This window comes from Citrus clementina, unplaced genomic scaffold (assembly GCF_000493195.1).
Source record: "Citrus clementina cultivar Clemenules unplaced genomic scaffold, Citrus_clementina_v1.0 scaffold_9, whole genome shotgun sequence".
Taxonomy (NCBI): domain Eukaryota; kingdom Viridiplantae; phylum Streptophyta; class Magnoliopsida; order Sapindales; family Rutaceae; genus Citrus; species Citrus x clementina.
In genome coordinates, this window is record NW_006261964.1 from 22,224,936 (window position 1) to 22,232,342 (window position 7,407).

A 7,407-nucleotide genomic window follows, 5' to 3' on the forward strand; every position below is an offset into this window, starting at 1 on the left:
GCCATATACCCTTAAATGACACCAGTATCAAACGTGTTACGACACTTTTTAAGTGTATCACTCGTATACCTTAAGTTGACAAAATACTTCTGCCGTCCACCGATCCGTTAACTGCTGTTTGTGAGCGCTGACATCATAAGGGTAATCTAGTCTTTTTAAAAAAGATATGTTATCCCATTTACATAGTAAAAAACGATATGTCATATGATATATTTTGATAAAAATGACATGTCATCCCATTTATCAGATAATTGTTAATAATTGCTATAAAAAAAAAACTACTTTACAACCGAATCTACTCCTCCAAAATTTAACCTAAATTATTGAAGATCTACTCCTCCAAGCTCCAACTTAAATTTTTTATGGTATAATATGTATAATTATAAATAATATGTTGTTAATAATTTTTTATGGTATAAGATGAATATTTTTTATGGATAATTGTTAATAATATGGACCATTAATAATTCATTTTTTTAATAAAAAATGTATTATTAATAACAAAATAAAAAAAATTTGTGTATTGAAAATTTACATTAATTTTCAAGGCAAAATTATTTTTTTACCTCATTTTGAGTTTAAAGGGTAAAATAATCATTTTGCTCAAATTCTGTTAAGTTCTTAACGGTAGTAAACGGAAAGGTGGATGCCAGAAGTCTTTTGTCAACTTAGGGTATACGAGTGATATAAGCGAAAAGTGTTGTAGTACGTTTGATACCGGTAACATTTAAGGGTATACCGATGATAGTTTCCCAAATAAATATCCCAAAATAGACCGTCTTCTCTCTCCTAGAATCTTCCTACAATCTTCTCATTCTATTTCTTTTCTCACATCGCTCTCTCTTCATCATTGGTGTTTCTGTTCTCTTTGTCCCTAGCTGTTGCTCACGATCTTCTCATTCTCTCTCCCTCGCGACTGCTCTCTCTCTGGTATTGTTGATGTGTCTTCCTTAGTGCTGCTGTTATATCTTTGGTGCTGGTGCTCTCTCTCCGGCGCTATTGCTTTGTCTCCCCCGCTGCTGTTCTCTTTGCTAAGTTGACACTCTCTCTATTGTTGACGCTCTCTTCTAAATCTGTGAGTTCTCTCTTTGTTGCTGTTGCTACCTCTCTACATCTTTCTTCTCTTCGTCGCCGTTTTCTTCTAAATTTTCTAACGTTCTCTTTGTCGTCATTTTCTTCTAAATTAGAGTCTAACTATGTCCTCTTTCTGTGTTATGCTTATACTTGTGTTTCTCTGCTTGTTTAGTTGAGAATTTCCTTTGTGAAATAATGTTTGAGGAATTCTATTTAGTTTTAATTATTAATTAATAATACCAAATATCATATCACAAATGTTTGAGAAATTCTACTTTCAAGAATATATAGATCTATTTGTGATATGGCATTTGGTAAATTTTCATTTCTCAAACATAATGTGTATATGGCCTCTTGTTATAGAGATATATAATCACCGGGAGCGAAAGTGCTTTTGTGTTATACAATTTCTATAACTAGTGAGTCATTTTGGAAATTTGATACTGCCAATTTGATCTGGTCTTTTTGGAATTGTTTAATTTTCAGTTACTCTTTTCATTTTTTGTTCATTGTTTAATATTCGCTTAATTGGATTTATGTTTATTCTCCATTGTTTAATTCATTTACTATTTATGTGTATGTAAATTTTGTTATTTATAAAAGTGCCCTCACAAGTACTTTTGCTTTAATTTCCTAAAACATGTTCATTGTAACTAGAGAAAGAGTGATAATCTAATGTTGCTGCTGGTGTTTCTAGAAATTTGTTTATAGTTACTTTTTTCTTTTTCAATTTTTGTTTTAGGTTAGATTGCAAGAGATTCTTTTGTATATCTTACGAATGCAATTTGATGGTTACCTTGGCTTGAATTGCACTACTCTTTCCTATTCTCTCATCAAAACCTCAAATTAATAAACATAATACAATGTTGTATTATGTATATATAGATTTCTCATCTAAAAAATATTTAGATTTTGAGATGGGACGATCACAATGCAGTGATTGGTAGAGTCGAATGGCAGAGAAAGTGATCGATCCAGGACTGGAATGAACTTGATGGGAAGAAGCAACGACAATGATTCCAACTAGTCACAAATTTCGACAACGATGAAGAAGCTTCTCCTATTAATGAGTCTTCTTCGTTACAAATTCAATGAGAGATGCTTCTCTCATGGTGGTTTCTTCCTCAAACGATTGTCGGGACACTTTGTCCGACTCCAACGATAACTATTATGAGTACGATTACTCTAGCTCAGGTTCTCATGAAGAAGAGGCAGTGAGATTTGTCCACTATTGCTCTTGTCATTGTTTTTCTTTTTCCAAAATTAAATTTTAAGTCTACAGTATGGTTTAGTTGTTGGGTTCGGTATTATGATTTTTTTTTAAGTAGATGAAGTGTTCATTCTATGATTTTTTTTTAAATGTTTGAATATAGGAGAATGTTCTGAAATCTATGGTAAAGGCATTTTGTCATCTGATGATGATGAGCAACTTAAGGCTATTTCTTGGTTCCAAAGATACATGTTGATTAGTGAGAAATTGGCCCATGGACTACATTGTCGATTCCAATTATGTGCTTGCTTGATCAATTACAAACCATTTCATTCTATTTTATATACCACAAGTTACAGTGTAGGAAGTTATAAATATTGGTTTTATTCCACTCTTTGTTTGGTTTCTTGAAAGTGAGAACCCCCAAAACTTCAGGTCTCCTAAAATCCTCTTATATATTTTCTTATTTTAATTTTCTAACTAAGATTACACTAAATGTTTACATTCTGATATGTATTAAATTCATTTAGTTTCAAAAAGCTTGGGCTCCTAAAATCCTTTATATGCATTGTTGTCGAATGAACTAAGAAGGCTAGAGTTATAGTAGAGAATGATGGAGTTCTCAAGCGTTTAAAACTACTTTGTTCTACTAATGACAATGTTCAAGAACAGGTATTGCAAGGTGATAACTTTATGAAATGAGATTTATCATGATATTTTTAGATTTACACTAATATTACTTAGAGAGTAAATAATGTGTTTTTATTGCAATTTTAGTTACATTTTGCATAAGCGTTTGTTTAAGTTTATTTTTAATAAATCGATTTTGTTTTAGATCAATATTTATCCTCTGAATATGTGCATGATTTGTGGTGATTGTACTGCTCTTTTCTGAGATAGTTTCATCTATTTCACCTTTATTATGCTTTTTAGGCTATTAGAAGCATACTTAAAGAAGAAGGAGGCAGTTATTTGGAAGGGTTTTTTGTTTTATAGACATGATGTATACTATAGGTGGTCGAAGATATCTCTGCAAAAGCTGTATGGGCAGTTGTGTGCTACTTTTTACTTTATGTAGGTGTGATAGCCAATTGTCCTTTTTTTTCAACAAGATATTTCTAATTTATTATTGTCTAATAAAACATTTTCTTTGGGCAGTGGAGATATCACATGTAGTAAATATTTTTGGAAATTTTCTTTAGCTACCTTGGTTTTGATGTGGTGTACGTCGTGTACCTGCTTAATTATCAAGTATACTTAGTATATGTCAGGTATCGTACTGGTGATAAAATTGACATGTGGCGCTTCATTATTATACTTCCATTTCTTCCCCCAAACAACATCCTCGATTTGTTAACAAATAAAAAAAAATCACACACACATTGCCTACACAGTGCACACACGAACACAAAACACACACACTCAACCTCACACAATTACACTTCACACACTCAAGAGTCAGTAGTCACGAGCACACAACACACTTACACATAATATTTGCTATTTGTAAATCCAAAGTTGTAATGCAACGCAAGAGAAGCAGGCAGCCGCTGCTACTAACCAGTAACCACCAGCCATGCTCACGCCACTAGCCTACAACCAATTTGAGCACAACTGTGCCACCGCGACTCACACCACGCCATGAGCCCAACAATTGTTGGCTTGCTATAACTTCCATCACCGGCACCGCTTGCTGCCGCACCAACCACCATCTCAGAACACCAACACCACTCAAATTTTCCCGAATTGTATATTTGCCTTTAATTTCATGCCACACTGATACTGCCACTCTAATTGTATATTTGCCTTTAATAATTTTTATTTAATTATTTGTTTAAATAATTAAATGATTATATTATTATTTGTTTAAATTTTTCCTAATTGTATATCTATATTCATATGATTCATATATTTAATTATTTGTTCCTAATCATATGATATGAATTAGTTATTTTTTTTGTTCATGCTATTTTTCATTTATATTTGAGTTAATTGTTTATGTTTGGGTAGTTTTATTTAAATTGTTGAATTAAATTTAATAGTTAATTCAATTTCGTAGCTTATTTATTTTATGTAATGTAAATTTAGTTTCATTACATTTTAAATTTATAAATTAACTTAGAATTGTTACACATTTAATTTAGCTTATAATGTCAATTTCAAAATTCAAAGTTGATACACCGAGATCAAATTCACATTTGGATGTTCATGTGGGTGAAGAGGCATCCCTTAATGATGGCGTTCAAGAGGTCAAAAGGTTGGAAGAGGCATCCTTTAATGATGATGGTGTACAACAAAGAAGTAATAGAAGAAAGCGAGAACCTTCTTATGTTTGGGGACACTTCTCAAAGATAACTATTGATGGTGAATTGAAAGCGAAATGTAACCATTGTGGAGCTAAGGTTGGTAGCCTCTAATAATAACGGAACCTCTCATTTGGATAGACACTTGAAAAGATGTAAGGCAAAGCATGTTCCCAAAGTAGATGACAATTTACAAAAAACTCTTAGTGTGACGAAAAAAGATGATGGAACAACTTGTCTTAAGATGAGAAATTTTGATCCGGTTGTTATTCGACAAAAGATTGCGATAATGGTTGTAAAACATGAGCTACCACTTAATTTTGTAGAGTATGATGCATTTAGGAATTTGATGTCTTATGCCAACCCATTGGTGAAGATGATGACTAAGAACACTTTAAAAGGTTTCCTATTTGTTTTTCAATCATTTTTGTTCATAATTTCAACCGGCCACTGAATAAAATTTAACAATAAGATTTTTCCACCCAATCTTATTAAAGTGACCCCTTGGTTGATACCAAGCTAATGTTCATTCACAGAGATCTTAACAAAAGAAGAAATGGTAACAGTTGTCATTCTACAGCAGTTGTCATTCTAGACAAAGGATATATAATATTATTACATCAAAAAATTAATGCACAAATAAAAACAAACATGAAATTCATTTCAAACATAAACTAATAATTGGCATGTATTATTGAATAAGATAATAAAAAGAAGGAAAATTATCCACCGTCCACCCGTTTTTTCACCATTTTTCAAAAATACACAATTCTTTTTTTTTTGGCTGGAATCCACCTAAAATTACATTTCTTTTCACTTTTCCACTTCCGTTTGGAGACCGTTATAACTTTGCTAACATCATAAGGGTGAAATCGTCATTTCACAACGATACAGTGGTGGATAGGTGTAAAACAATACAACTTCAAGTGGAGGTTGGAAAAAAAAATTAAGAATTGTGTATTTCTGAAAAAATACGAAAAAAACATGTGGTCGATGGATAAATTATCTTTTACATTTGAGGGTAAAAAAGTTATTTAAGCAATATTCCGTTAATTTCCTTAACGGATTCTAAATGGAAGTGGAAAAATGAAAAGAAATGTAACTTCAGGTGGATTTCAGTAAAAAAAAAAAGAATTGTGTATTTTTGAAAAAGTTAGAAAAAACGGGTGGACGGTAGATAATTTTCCTAAAAAGAAAAATGAAATAGTAGTGGTGGCAATAATTTAGTTGTGTAAATATATTTTAACATTATGAAGAAAACATTCGTGCCTACCATGCTCCTTACCAAAGTGGTGGCTATGAGTTTTCTATCAAATGGTGGCAATAATTTATATAATATAGGGTTTTGTATATAATAGTAATGTGGTGGCAATCACATTAAAAAAAAAAAAAGTGAAGCGGCAGTAATTAGTTTTCTATCAAATGGAGGTAATAATTTTTATTGTGTAGGTTTTGTATATAAATAAAAGTATTATGTAATTAGTGAAATGTTGTTAGGGTTTTTTTGATATTACATATATATTAGAAAAGCTCTTTAACATGTACTCCCAAAAGCTCAAATTAGCTTTTCTTATGTAAATTAGCTTATTTAAACTTAAAAAACTCTACTGAGAAAACAAATACCAATAAAAATTTAAGAAGTGGTTATCGGATTAAATAAGTACTTATAGTCATTAGATAAGTCATATCAAATAGGCACTTACTCTTTATATCCAGCCGACCCTTAATGTCAAATTTTACAAAAAAAAAAATCATCTGAGCCAGAAAACAACCAATTTTTTTCTTTAAAATAATATATTGACTCTAACATCAAAGGAGTAACAAAGGTATTATGAAAATTACAGAAGAGCAAGTGCTAAAACCTAAGAAATATAGGGGAAAAAGTGTTAACTTCCCGGATAATTAGGTATTATAACTTCAGTATAGCCGTAAAATATATTTTGATCAATTTTTCAAAATGGATAAAAGATTCAAGAAAAGTAGACTACATGTACACATATCTAAAATCAAATAAACATATATCAAAAACCAAAAATGTTTTGCTCCAAGGTTCTTTGAGTAGCTTTTAAATAACTTTATTTGACTGACCATCTGAGTCAAATTTTGGGGAGGTAGAGTGTTAAAAAATTGATTTGGGGTTTAGCAAATATGTTTTGTATATTCATTATTGTTATCTACTTTAATTGGTAAAATCTCTTGAGGTGGTACAAGAGAAAATATTAGGAAGAGGATGATTTAGTTGCTATTAGAATTAAAAAAAAAATTTTTTTAATCAAATAAAGGAATTTTTTGGAGTGCTTCTAAGAAAGTTTTTTATTGATGCATTATTGTCGTACATAAAAAAGGCATTTAAGAAAAAAAGTAAAGATAGCCAGTGGATCTTACCGAACCATGAGGGACAATGGGCTAGCACAACAAAACCCACCAAGTGAATGGGTTGTGTCATGTTGTGCCTAATTTTTGTTTTTGTTTTGGCTTGGGCTCAATATGGGACATGGCAATGAGCTCACACATGCCATGGTGGATCGTGCCCAAGAAAAAGCATGACAAGCTTTTTTATTTTCTTTTTAGTTTTTTAAGAGGACATGTCAAGTTGTTGGTGTGCTTTTTTTTAAATTATTTACTTTTTTTAGCTCATGTGCCTTTATTCAAATTTAATAGAATAAAAAATTCAAAACTTAACTCAACATTCAATAATAATAGAGTAATAATATTAAGAGAATATAACTAACTATTAAGTTACTAATTAATAAGTTAGAACCTATGCTATTTCTTTTTTAATAATTAATAATAATAATAATAATAATAATAATAGTAATA